This window comes from Schistocerca gregaria, chromosome X (genome assembly GCF_023897955.1).
Source record: "Schistocerca gregaria isolate iqSchGreg1 chromosome X, iqSchGreg1.2, whole genome shotgun sequence".
Classification (NCBI taxonomy): domain Eukaryota; kingdom Metazoa; phylum Arthropoda; class Insecta; order Orthoptera; family Acrididae; genus Schistocerca; species Schistocerca gregaria.
In genome coordinates, this window is record NC_064931.1 from 124,662,659 (window position 1) to 124,668,360 (window position 5,702).

Here is a 5,702-nt window from a genome sequence, read left to right on the forward strand (position 1 = left end):
TTACCTCGTTGCTTTTAATTCCGATATCTGGTGCCAGCGTACACCCATTATCCTCATATGTAGGATCCGGTACTCTACAGACAGATTTATAAGAAAAGCCGAGCGGTCTGTCCAAGGAATTTGTCGTAAGCCCAAAGGGTGCACGGATACTGCTGAATTCCACAATGTGAATGTCCTGCCATCTCAAACAAGAATCTTACAGTTTACCTCGAAATATAAAGCTTACTTGGTGATGCATGCCTACGTTCCAATGTTCCAGTATGCAGTTGATATGGGATTACTTTAGAAATTAACGAATATAATGAATAAGTAATTAAAATTTCTGTATACCCAGTAAATTATGATATTATTATTGTTTTCTGTTGTATCTACAGCACATTGCTAATAAAATCGGGAGCTGATGACCGTAGCAGTTTTGCGCCCTAAAACCATAACCAAAAAAAAAAATCGCTAATAAAGAAGTACTATGACAGACCTTTCAGAGGTAGTAACAGTAGCCAAATCACTGCGTACCTCAGTGAACCATGTTAATCATAACATTAGTTCTTGTCCAGGACAAGATATTTACAATCAGCTTCTAGTAGCGTCCCAGTTTCTTCAGGTTTGTTCCCATCAGGAATTGCGTGCTAAACGAATTTATTAATGAGATTCAAAATAGGAGGAAGGGTAGCATCTATCGTAAATTTTTAATTTCTTATTGCAGATAAATGTCAGCTACTGCGGTGCTATCTTCAGTGCAGTTATATGCAAGTCATGGTGACTCATCGTAATTAAAATCGGCCAGGGTACAACATTGCCATTACAGATAACATAGAGCTAAATTTAACTGTTTAACTGCTTGTTATCTGTAATGGAAATGTGGTACCGTGATCGATTTTATTTATGATGACTCCTCATGACTTGGATATAATTGCAATGAAGATAATTGCACAGTAGCTGAAATCGATCTTCAACAAACAGATTAAAAATATACGACCGATGCTGCCCTTCCTCCTATCTAGGGTTAATCAATTTCTGTTGGAGAGGCCGCTATTGCTTTGTTTGTTGTTCATTTAGTTTCTATTATTTTCAGTTAATTTGTTGCTGGATAAATTTAAGATGGACTTAACTGGGTGTTGAACGAGTAACAAATAATAGTGCAGTCTCAGATTTTTTTTTACAGTTTCAGTTAATTCTCAATAAAAGGTGTTTGTCGTAGTTGATAACTTCAATTTCACTACAGATTATTGCGTGTATAATATGTAACTAGCATGACACCAAAATAAAGTACATGACATTTCCCTTAAAAGAAAACGGATTGCGACTGATACTGGTTAATTTCAAGTCTTCTCATCACCGTTAAACATTTTACCAGGAATTTATTCATTACAAGAAGCCTTAAGCTAAATTGGAAGTCCAGCGTCTACTTGGCGACGAACTGGAACGGAAAGAATTATTGACATACATAAAAGAGTTAAATAAGCCGCACAGCATGGAAAGTAAAAAGCCCTGAGGCTACTCGCTCAACCAGAAGACGGAAGATGAAAAGAGCGGAGAGTGCTTTCTCGTTCTCTGACTGCGCAGCCGGAAGGAGCCCTGAAGGATATTTGCTGCGTGACCCCACGGCTGCCTCGGAGAGTGCTGTGGCCCACAAAGAGGGGAAATTGCGTGTCGTAAAGCAGAGAGCCGCGTCGCCCTTTGGAGGAGGCGCCTCTGTTGCTACGACAGCTGCCGCGGATGAGTGCGCTGTGCTTTCTGGGGCCGGCGGAACCGTAAACTTCACAGCCCGCCGTGTGATACCCGGCTCCGTTTTACAGCTTCCTCATCAGTTCTTCAATCTCGGGGCCCTTGTTTACGCCCGTAGAAACTTTCTCCATCAGAGTATCGGAAGTTTCGGCAGCTGTGGTGTTCTTGCGCACATCTACAGGGTGACGCACGAAATGTGTTACCATTTTGTTTTTGAATATAAACTTTATTGTCAATACAGTCTGAAAGGAACATACACTACAATGAATTGCCGCCCATGGAGATTTGTTCAAACTCAGCACATGCTCAAAATGTCCACCATTTCGTTTTCTAACTTCCTTCAAACGAACACTGAAGTTTGTGGTTACCCTACGGCACTTGTCTTCCGTAATTTCACTGCAAGCTTGAAGAATAAGTCTTCTGAGCTCCATTAAATCGCGGGGACGATTCGGGAAAATTTTTGTCCTTTAGGAACACCCAAAGAAAAAAGTCACATGGATTGAGGTCTGGACTATTGGGGGAGGGGGGGGGGGAGGGGGGGAGGGCAATTTTGTCCGTCATTGAAGCGACCTGGAAACCTGAGTGAAATGATCCGCATGTCGAAATGCTCGTGTAAAAACTCCAACGGAGTGTTTTCAGTATGTGGCCTTGCTCCATCTTGCATGAAACACTGCGTGTTGAAGGGCAAGGCAGTAGCAAGAAGCTGTGGAATGAAGCTATTGCGAAGCATGCTCAAATAACGCTCGCTGTTCAGTTTCTTCAAAGAAAATAGGGTCCAATAAGTCCGTGACTGGAAATTGCTGCCCACGCTGTAATCCTCGGAGAATAATGTTGTCGTTCATGAAGCACTTGTGGGTTTTCAGTGACCCAAAAGCGTACATTTTCTGAATGAAAATGCGCCTCGTCTGAAAACCAAACGTTGTTGAGAGTTTCTTCCCTATCCTCCGCCCACTGAGTAAACAGTAGTCTCTGCTGCTTGTGTTCTTCAATGAACTTCTGTACACAGGCCATCTTGTATGGGTACATGTGGAGGCCACTTTTACTAATGCGTTGAACGGAGCGTCTGGATATTCCCAGTAGCACTGCTGTCTTTCTACACGATTTCCCGGGACTTCTCTGTACAGCAACTTGTACCGCTTCAATATTCTCCGACGAACAAACAGTCTTAGGCAGAGGTCGCTTCGCTACCAATACTGTTCCGTCCTCTACAAATTTTTCGTACAACCTGTGGATGGTCTTCTTGCAAGGGACCCATCGTGTGTTAAACTGTTGTCGAAAACGCCTCTGAGTCACAACAAGGCTTTTCGTTTCATGAAATAGTAACACAATTGTCGATCGTTGCTGTGTCGTCTGTCTTCCATTGTCGGCCATTGCTGCTTACTAGTCTCCTAGCGGCAGTATCTTGAATTACACGTCATTTCGTAACTGATTTGTTTTTCCAAGCTCTGCTGGTACTGCTGTAGAGATCCCAGCGGGACATCTAATGTTCGTCGTAAATTGTGAAAGAAACAATTGGTAACACATTTCGTGCTCCACCCCGTACATCTACAGGGTATTTCACAACCGATGTCACACACTTGTAGAGGCTGTAGAGGGGACTTAGTAGATCAAGTTTTACGTAGTATCCCATGTCCAGAAACGTCATCCAACGAAGCTACAGAGCTTCAAAATTATACGCGCCTGCGCCAGTAAATGTATGTATATATAGGGTGATTCCGTGATGAGGTTACAAACCTTAAAGAATGATAAATGTATCAACATGACGTAAGGGTCCCAGGTTCGGAAACGAAAGAGTCGGAAGTTACAGGCGAAAATCATTTTGATACCTCCGACTGTGAGAATACATGTACCCGTACTGTTGCTGTTAAGAATGTAGGGTAGGTAACTTTTAGAGGTGGTAGTATGGACAAAAAAAAAGTCTAGTAAACGTGGGAGCTAAAATGCATAAATTAAGAGCACTTTTTCAATAGAGAAGATATGTTTCACACTAGCGAAGATGAAAAAGTGCTCGCAGCTCCCCAGGTATGCATTTTAGAGACCACGTTTACTGGACATGTTTTCATGTTTTGGTCCTTACTACTACATTTGAAGGTTGCATACCCTACATTCATAGCAGCAGCAGTACCGGTACATGTATTCCATATTAGAATGATATTCACTTGTAACTTTCGACTCGTTTGTTTCCGTACCAGGTGTCCTTACCTCAAGCATTTACATTTACCCGTCTCTACCATCCTTTAGAGCTTGTCACAATATCACGGAATCACCATGCATATACATACATTTCCAGGTGCAGGCGCTTATAACTTTGACGCTCTGTAGCGCCGTTGGATGACGTTTCCGGACATGGGTTCCTATGCAAAACTTGATTTACAAAGTCGCCTCTACAACCTCTTGAAGTGGGTAACATGAATTGTGAAACATCCTGTATACTCTGCATCTATACACTGGGCCGTACATGAAGGGCAGAACACCTACGTCTAAGTCTACATACCTGACGATATGTGTTGCATGGTGAAAGCTGTATTGGAACAACCAACAAACCCCACGTATAAAACCGATTCAAACGTCCAATTACCGTACAAATGAATAAATGTGCTTAATATTTGATATTAAACACGTAAGCCAGCAATTATGCGAAATACTGAAAATCAAAGTTTTGTTGACGACGGAAGCCATTTGGTAGGCTATCTGCAACCAGTATGGGATTGCAGGTTCCCCAGTACTCGCTTACTAATATAAATTATCACTTACATGCTTTCTTGTTCCAATCGCGAATGCTGTGCGAGAAGTAAGATTGTTAGTAAGTCTCAGTAAAAGCTCAAATTTATGTGACTTTAACGCCATGACTATCTTTCATGATACATCCAGAAGGAAGTATTATGTTGATTGACTCTGCCTGGAGCACCTCCTGAAATATAATGCCTTTTTTGTAGGCTGTTGGAGATGAACGTTAACGTGACGCTCTCGTAATTACTAAACAAACCTGTGAAGAAACGTTTTGTTCTTCTTTGGTTCCACTATATCCTTTGTGGTTACTGGCTTGGCTGATGAACAGTACTGAAGAACAGCGAACAAGATGTTTGGTCGATGGGTCTTTGTCAGACACCTGTTTTTTCTTACTATTATTTTTATGTGTCTATCCCACTTTTAATCTCCCTGGCCAGATATTTATAGCTGTCGTGCTTTTTGATTGTTTTAAGTGACTGACGGTACATTTTGTAATTGAACAATCATTGGTCGTTATGAGTAATAGCATAAAGTTCGTTCTACCCCAATCAGCATGGCTGCCAAATTTATAATCGCTCTTAGCCAATTGTTCTCTTTTGATTGACAGGTCCTTAACCTGTTTTCCTGCTAAGTGGTTTATGAACCCCTGGCGTTGGTATATGAAGTCCTGGGGATAATTCATCCTTCCAAGAAACCCTCCATCCTTCCCCTTCCTCCTACCCCTCCCCATTCCCCCTCCGCCTCCTCCTCTCCCAATCCTCTAGGAACTCCCCTTGCCGGTACAGGTACACTTCAAAGCCTGAGTTGTTCAAATAGCCTCTCCCACTCTATCAATTTGATTGACTAATTAAATAAATCGGTCAATTAATTAACAAATCCCCCAGTCGCCCGCATCTCGTGGTCGTGCGGTAGCGTTCCCGCTTCCCACGCCCGGGTTCCCGGGTTCGATTCGCGGCGGGGTCAGGGATTTTCTGTGCCTCGTGATGACTGGGTGTTGTGTGATGTCCTTAGGTTAGTTAGGTTTAAGTAATTCTAAGTTCTAGGGGACTGATGACCATAGATGTTAAGTCCCATAGTGCTCAGAGCCATTTGAACCCCCAGTCCTCCCCCTGCTCTCCTCCACCTGGAAATTGGCGGGAAAAACAATCAGTTGATTGGCCATTTGGCTGGAAATCGATCGCAGTGTATAGAATACTGTTCAAACAATGCTTTGTTGTTGGTAGATGAGGCAACATATGGAATATTGT